We start from the raw sequence: 8,975 nt of genomic DNA, 5'->3' as shown, positions 1-8,975 counted from the left end.
AGAAGCTTAGTTTAACCAGTTTCAACGACGTCTCCAAGAAACGACCAAATCTATAACATACTCTGTTGTACGTATTGTCTTCAGAATTCAATTAAATGCGTAACTATGTGTACTCATGATGATTGTAAAATACATTTTCACAGATTACACTTTTTTTAAATGACAGTATGTAACATTATGAGCTATTGTGAGAATATGCAAGAAAAAGGAAAATGATCTTTCATTTTTGTGATTGTTCCGAGTATCGGAAACGGTTACTTATTGATCATCCATATTTTGTACAGTTCTTGTGTAGCTAGATTTCTCCCAGTGTTGTAGATAGTTTTTCCGCTAATAAAGGAGTTGTTTCAACCCGCTACAGGCGTTCAGACGTGTTTTCTTGGGCTCGTCGACTGACGCTTTGTACAGTGATATTGAAAATCGACATCGTTTTTGGGGGAAATTGAATTACATATAACCGGGGCATTTTGGGGCAAAAAAACGATGAAATTTGGACCACAAAATCCCATGTAACTACGTAGTGGTTTAATACATGACACCATAACTTATATTCAAGAACTAACTAAGTGTGCTCCCAATTTACGTTGAGTAGGCTTTTGAAAATTCTAATTTTAGTAATGGTTTTAGGCACGTAAGTTTTTAGCAAGAGCTTGCCGGAGCTTCTCCTCACACCAGGGGGCATGACGAAATGGCGAATGCTTTTTAGGTGTTGAGCATATGGAGTTTTTGAGATAAAACTACATGAAAAGAAAGATTCGGTTATTGAATATACAGTTTTCTTTCATGATTCCAAGGTATGACATCCCCTTGTAACTGCTCGAAGCCAATTCTGACGGGTGGAAATGTTCATTCTCGTCACGAGTGACCGGAAACTTACTTTCCAGCCACTTGGGAACACAGAGCCATGAAATGAATTTTCTAACTATGGCGTTTGATTTCTTTTGCATGCATGAGAGGGAAAAATATACCTTCGTTAACCGTTTTTTAACTCTTATAATAAAAAAATGAAACAAATCAAAATCAATGGAATTGAATGAAACTAAAGAAGGTTCTAAAACCCAGATTTTTAATGAAAAAACGAATGATGGAATGAATCAAGAGAAACAAACAATACTTATAAATACGTGAAATAAACGGACAAAACAATTCAAAAGGGAAATATTTCGTAAAACAAAACTGCGTAAAATGACTTTAAATTGGGATAAAACATTGACCGACGAAAAAAAAGAAATAATGCATAAGCATATAGAGCAAATATATGGGACTAAGCTAGTAGAGATTAGTGATAGGATCAAATAAATTTTCAAAATCAGGAGTGCTAGAAAGTTAGGAAAGCAGTGCTGCCAGGTGCCAGGTACCTGGGCACCGAACATGCCAGAGTAGCTCTTAAAACATGCCAGATGAAAGTCAAAATATGCCAGAAAACAAGCCCGAAAGAAAAAAAATCCCATACTTGCACCTTTCTGCAAGATGTGGAGGTCTTCATTATAATTCAGCTTGAATCCCCATAATGGTTGACCTACTAAAACAAGATTTTAATGACTTAGAGCATGCATTTACTCACTATTTGAGGGTTTATGATCTTCAAACGAGCGGTAAAAGGTATCAATCAGAATCTTAAGAAGGATAGTAATGCAAAGCTACCCCTTAGGAACCGGAAAAGATCAACAATTACCTATTATAATTCCATCAAACTTGCGAAAATTAGCTCATCGTTGAGGATTGTTACAAGACTGTTGAACAATTAGGCCATTTGAAATATTAATATCCTGAGCTTGAATTGAACTGCAGGGATTCTTTAACCTACACACTGGCACTGTAAGAAAGTCCAAGAACCAGCCGTTTCCAACGTAACGTAAAAGGTTAGGATGTGCTAGATGCTCCAGGGTCTCTAGGTTTGACCAAACATGTAACCCTGGTTTGAACGAAGAAAAATCAGGGTTACTTTTTTTGACTAACTAGCGGGTTTCCAATATTCCGCTAGTGTTGTCAAATACCACTGAAATCGTAAATTGGTAGCCCTTGTCGCAACCTCCCCTGATTATTTATTTGATCCTATCAGTAGAAGAGATAGAAAAAGGAGAAAGCAAAAATAACATTGTAAGCAGTGTCTTTTAGCAGCCACACTAGCACTTGAAGAACACAACACGGAGCAACAAATTGTGTGACTGCTCCCCACAAAAGACTAGACTTCAACCGATATGATATCGGTATGATATCGGCTGTTATAACCTGGGCATTTTGGAGTTAATTTTGTGTTGTTGTTTTTTGTGGCGAAACGTAATTTTTGAATGTCATTATCAAAGCATTTCAATGCAACATTTTTCTAGTTTCTTACCAGACTCAAATTGTCCTTCTAATTGTTATTGTGTTTTGAAATTAGCAAGTGCGTTTAATCTTCCTGACACTCTCGTCCAATAAATTGCTTTTGATGCATTTTTGAATTGCCTTAGCATCAAGAAAGTTTTCAATTAAGCACCACGGGAAACCATAAACATGTTCACCCACATGCGGGGTCCACAGGGTGAACAAAAGATGTGATGTTCTGATGATGCTTGAGGCCACATGCTACTATTGGGGCAAGTCAGGACTTGTTGAGCAAAATGCGTAATAACTTGAGAAAACCAGGGCATTGGTAACGAAATTACAGTAATTCGTTCCAGTTTTCGAAAAAGGAGCTGTCATTCACTTACATTTTAAAATTGTGTAATTGGAACGACCCAAATACTAAAAGAATTACTCGTTACTCATTTCTTTTTCAGCTTCCAGAATGGCCTTTAATTTTTCTTTAATCTCGTGAAAGCTGAGGAAACTTGAGGCTCAACAGAAATTGCCATTTTTTGCTATTTTCATCTAGCATATTATGAACAATGAAATGGTTGAAAATTGTGCTTGCTCTAAACTACTCTCTGAGGGTGGGCTTTGTTTAAAAACTTGCTGCATAAGTAGCAAATTTGTTACATCTTCTCAATCAAATTCCGTTGGACTGAAGACCTATTTCAGTGCACTCGTCAAGCAAAGAAAATCTTTATTTGGCTTGAACATGATGCATCGAATTTCCAAAGTCTCCACCTTTCCACGACTTATATCATCGACTTCTAACAAGGAAGCTTTACTGGCTTGACAATGATTATCATTGTTTTTCCAACATGACATTCGTGAGATTGTTTCAAACCTTCAACAATCATTACTTTATCCAGGGTCCCAATCTTGACTCTTCAAAGTATTATGATGCAATACATTGTGAACCATTATGCCAAGATTAAATGCCAATGCCCATCATTGAAAAATATTGATATGTCTTCAAATGTTGCGTGTCAGAACTGCTTGAAGCAAAAACAAAACACAATTTCTCTAGAGAAGTTTAGTCTTGATGGGGGAACAACCATAAAATATTCGTCATCTAAACCTTAAGAAAGGTAACAAGTAACGCCATTACATCTTTTTTCGAGTAATGGTTGTGTAACGAATACCTATTTTTCACCAAATTAGTTGTAACTGTAATTAGTTCCTTTTATTGAGGAACGACTAGAGCCCTTGAGAAAACACGAAAAAAGTTGTAAAAACTTGAAAAAAAGTTGTGAAATGTGCAAAAAGGGGTTAATATTAAAAAAGTTGCATTAAAGCAAAAATAATTGTTACAATAGGAACAAGGTCTTTTTGGCCTTTTTTTTGAATTTTCATCTTTTGTAAAATCGTGGCAACCATCTGTATTTACTAAGCTATCCATTCAGTTCAAAAGAGATTAGCATTTTTTGCAGATTATCCCAAACCAGGGAGTTGAATTTTGTTTGTGGGTGGTAGGGGAAAATTCGCCCGGCCAGCGAAGCCAGCCATCACATCGTCCTTGAATGTGTTTCCGATAGGCATTGTCGTGTCTGTATCAGTTTTGGTTTTCCGTCTGTGGGTGTAGTTAGCGTCCAAATGTTTTCTTGAGTAAGGTCAGGGAGGAGAATCGAACCGGGGACATCTCTTGTGATAGGAAACTGCGCTAGCCACTGCACCGCGTCTCCATAGCCAAGATTTGCAATCTTTTATCCCCTCACTAGGGTTCTCGTCTCAAAGGAGGAGCTTGGCAAGGAGCTTCAACATTTTGGCCATCATTTTCTTTTTCCATGAATTCTTTGTATCAGCTACAAAAACCGTAAAGTTTAAGCTACCAAAAAAAGTCCTGCGTGCCACTTCCTTGAGGGTCTCACCATTTCCATTCAAAGGATAGCCAAAGCGATATCAGGATTGGCCTTGATAGCATTGATAAATGTGTTATTTTCTCAATTTCTAGTTATCCAGGCCCACTTGATGTATCCAAGGTCACTTTCCCACTGATGTCTAACCATTACACATACACCTAACAAGGGCCATTTTGATCAAACTGCGTTCAAACTACGTTACACGCTTGAAGAATAAGGCAGTCACCACAGATCATCTTATNCAGTCACTACAGATCATGTCATTATTTCCATTTCTACACCCGGTGGTGAATCGCAATTCACAATAGCTGATTAGAAAACTTGAAAACATCGTCATTGTTAAATGCATGCATGCACCCTCATGCATATTGATGGCATTCTGAATAGGGCTAGGGTATAAAAGACTATGGTCCATCTCCCTTGAAGTCAGTATTGATTTCATCTTGTAGTCCTTTGAATCCTGATCCACCATGAATTCGACTTCAACTCCCGTTTGCTTGGCCGCTCTTCTAGCTTTGGTCTTCATTGCCAGTGGTGGAATTCGCCCCGTGGATGCCAGTGGATACTTTGGACGCCGAGTTCTGTTCGTGCCCATTACCTCTCCGACAAGTGATGACACCTGTGCTGCTGATTATGCCAATAAAGACAATTACGAATTGGAACTGTTGGAAAATGGACTATTCAATCAAGAGTTCCTTGAGGTAATTGTTGTGCTAATCTTGTCCCTCAGCTATGCTCATCTCCAAATTCGATGCCATGTCTTGCCTAAAGAAGTTTGATGTTATGGTGGGTGAGCTGCCGAGTTTTAACTGTGATGTAAATTTGGCCAAGTATCATGCGTTTGGGTTTGCCATGAAGGCCTCAAATGTTGCATCATTCAACTTGAAATATCATGTACGAAACCTCTTTTTCCATTGCAGAATGTGGGTGTCGGTAGCAATATCACAATGTGCTCTGGTTACACTAGCGAAAGCGACCCTACACAATCCGTGCTCAGAGTCATGTCCTTCCAGATTCAAAGTATTCTTAGGGCAGTCATAATTTGATCAGCTGGACTTTCAAATCTATAATTCTGGTCTGATTCATGCTCGTGTCCAAATCCTGTTTGTACTGTTGAAAATACACTCAATCTTTGGCTCTTCAACGAGAGACTTCGATTCGTCCCATGTCCTTATTTTTCATCTTCTGTCACGCCCACATGACCAAAGGCATTTAGGGGAAGGGTGGATATCGCACATGGAATAATACAATGCTCCATACATGAAATGTTGATCAAAATTATGTTGTGACAACATGTTGGCTGATTTTTAGGGAGGAGTTGCTTTTTTGGTATATGTACATATTGCTTGCAGTGTGTAAGAGTTGCCAACCAAATTGAGACCCAGGTCTCAGATCAGGCCCTCCGTCAACCAACCACTAGCAATTATGAGCCAATTGAGGCTCATCAAAATCTTTGCTTGGTGGAAAAATAGACATACTAGGATGGGCAACCACTAACTTCCAGGTTAGGAGTGGTAAGACACACCAGTTATGAGGTTTCGAATTGCGCACAAATATCCAATCAGCACTAGACCATGACCGTATGACCAAAAAAAGAGCACCGTAATAGAGACGTGTAAAGAACCGGTTCAGATTTCTGTTGTTTGGACTAGCCAGTTTGCCCACAATCGCGGCAAGAACTGCCACCAATTTAGCACATCCAGTGCTCCCATATCTTCATTAATAAATTGTTCGCCATTTTGGAACATCGTTCCATAATTATCTTAAACGATTTAAGTCCAACATTCATTTGCTAAATCTGTTATGAAATGCCAGGTGACAAAAATATGCAAAAAACATTTGGTGCCAATATCTTCTCATTAGTGAAAAGCATGATGACACATAATTCATGTTAGAAACAGAGGGCGAATTAGTGTTAAATCCGAAATTTTTACACTTCTATATTGTCGTTTAGAAAGAGAGATTGATTCGAATTGCTTGCCCGAAAGTAATATGCTCAAGGAATAATGAAACTTGTGCCTCATAATCTCCAAACATAGAATACGTATCAAAAGTTCTGTCGGGTTTCAAAATAAGGGATTACTCCAAAATGAATTTCATATTTTTTACAGTATGTCTGGAAAGACCGCGGAAGGTTTTTTAGATCAATTTTGTGACATTTGATAGACACCTTTTTCGCCGTTTGCTTTGCACATTAGGTTACTTAGTTTTTCCCTTCAATTTGTATGGTCTCGGTCATCTGTAGCTATTTTCATTCAAAAGAAAAATAAGAATGGAAGAGGTGTGGAAAAAGATTGCCGCGCGCATTGACGGCGGAGATGCTGTGAAGGGCATCGCAGAGCGCTTCAGGGTCTCCAAGAGCACAGTGTGCAAAGTCAAGAGCCTGTATAACGTGTCCAAAGACTTCTCCAATTGACCCAGGAGTGGAAGACCTCACACAGCTTGCACTGAAGGCAATGCAATATCAAGGCCGTGAAGGATGCCATTGATGCTAACCCGAGGAACAATATCCAGAAGCTCGCCTGGGAGCTCAACATTGACAAGTCGGCCATCTCCACAATCGTGAGGAAGGACTTGGGCCTCAAGTCCAGGGCCTGCACCAAACTTCAAAGTCTAACAGCTCTGCAGCGGCAGAAGAGGCTGGACAGGTGCAAGAAGCTCCTTAACAAGTGCAAAAGACGCACTGGTAGGGTTCTCATCTTCTCATCAGAGAAGATATTTACTGTGGACGCCATCAGCAACAGCAGGGCGACCCGGTACATTGCCAAGAGGCCTGAGGACGTGGACCCAGGAATTAAGTACGTGGGCAAGACTAAGCATCCGGCCAGTGCCATGATGCTGGGAGTTGTCGGTTCAGATGGGAAAGCCTTTCCCCCATACTGGGTCAAAGGTACTATGGACACTTCCAAGTACAAGAACTTGCTCGCCTATAAGGTCTTCCAAGCATTGAACAAGACCTATGGCATTGGGAAGTGGACCTGGACCCAAGATAGGGCACCTGCCCATACCTCCAAGGCCACCCAGGCCTACATCAGCAAAAAGCTAGGGTCCAAAGGATTCTGGTCCAAGAAACTTTGGCCTCCCAACTCCCCGAACCTGAACCCTCTGGACTACTGGATGTGGAGCGCCGTGAAGAAGAAAGCCTGTGCTGCTTACCATAGCAATGTTTATTCCCTGAAGTCTTCAGTTAACAAGGAGTGGGCCAACGTGGACACCAACCTGCTGAAGTCAGTCTGCAGCAGGTTCAGGTCCAGGCTTGAGCGCTGCATTGCTGTTGAGGGGAGCATATTTAAAAATTCTAGTCTAAATATGTGTATCAAGATATGTTAATAAAGAAAATTTTCATAATATGTAGTTCAACTCATTTTATAAGCAAGTGTAAAATTTTCAGCGGACTTTCCAGACACACTGTAAAGTAGAGTAACGAAGACCTTTTTTAATTTCCTTGCAATTCAATGCATTGTTTAATTCAGTTTGGCATCATCCCTGCTATCAAGTTTTGCATAGTTTGTCTTGGAATCTCTGACCAAACTTTTTTCAAGTGCAATATTCAGGCCGCACATGTTGAGAGGACCCTTCAACTTGCTGATGGACTCCTTAATGATTGCCCAAGGTTTTCAATGGGGGACAAGTCAGGGGAGTTGGCTGGCCATATCCCTTTTTCCCAAAACATTGGTAGATTATCCCATAGAAAACCATAACTATAATGCTTAAGCTCAACAAGAGCTGTACTGCATGAGCATGTTTTCAGGTCAGCTGACGCTGGTGGAAAAGGGACAAAGATATTTCGTGAAATCTCGCTTCAGGCAAGTTGAATTATTCTCATGAAACGTTTGTTATTCCTCTTTAATCTTAATTTCTTTTAAATCTTACAAATATACAGGTAGAATAAGCGGTAGAATAATAAAAACATGCTTTTTGGGGCATAATACACATAACATGTCAAAAAAAGATTTGGACATTAGTAGAGCAAATCACGTACTCTATTGAGTGCCCTTGTTTAACAACGCATGGCGAAAGTGTAACAAAATCTATCCGAAATTGCAACGCAATGATGAGGCATTTGGAATTTTTTCAATCTCCCAACAATGTGCTTGAATGTGGGGGGAAATGATTGCACCTTTACGTAATCAAGGTCATTTCGACACCTCTGGAGGTCAGCCTCAACCCAGGCTTGTTCCTTGCCTTTCAGTTAAGTGTTTCCATCAAATGGGCGAAAACTGCAACTTGAGCCTCATTTTAGCCCCTTCAAAATTTCGTTCTTAAAAATGTGGTCTGACAACTTAATCAAACCTGTTTTATGAAGTGTGCTAGACAAGAGTAATTGCTTGACAAGGAGTCGTTTTAATGGCTTCTACTCTGAATTTGAACAACCATTCAAATTTGTACCATAGTTGTCCTAAGTAGCTTGACTACGAATGAAGCATTTTGCCCACCAGCGACAGCTGAGACAAAAACAAGCGATCGCAGCGCCTTTGATCGATCTATATACGAAGTTATTTCTGGTTATCCTGACACCATTCCTGGGACCTGAGGGAGTGAAGTATTGGAGCACCATCTAACTGATAAATGGTCTCAAACCTCTTAGTGACCATCCCTCCTAATTTCCAACACACTTCCATTTTTGGCTTTCTATCTAATGCATCCAAACAATTTCTAGCCAAGATGCTGTTGACTTAAAAGTCGGTAAGAAGTTCGGACAAAGCTTGGGAACTCATCAATCATCATTCCCCACACCTAAAGATACTTAGTAAAGAAAGATCAGCAAAGGTCAGCTGATTCTGC

The sequence above is a fragment of the Tigriopus californicus genome, chromosome 10 (genome assembly GCF_007210705.1).
Source record: "Tigriopus californicus strain San Diego chromosome 10, Tcal_SD_v2.1, whole genome shotgun sequence".
Taxonomy (NCBI): domain Eukaryota; kingdom Metazoa; phylum Arthropoda; class Copepoda; order Harpacticoida; family Harpacticidae; genus Tigriopus; species Tigriopus californicus.
Note: the sequence above shows the minus strand (reverse complement) of the source record.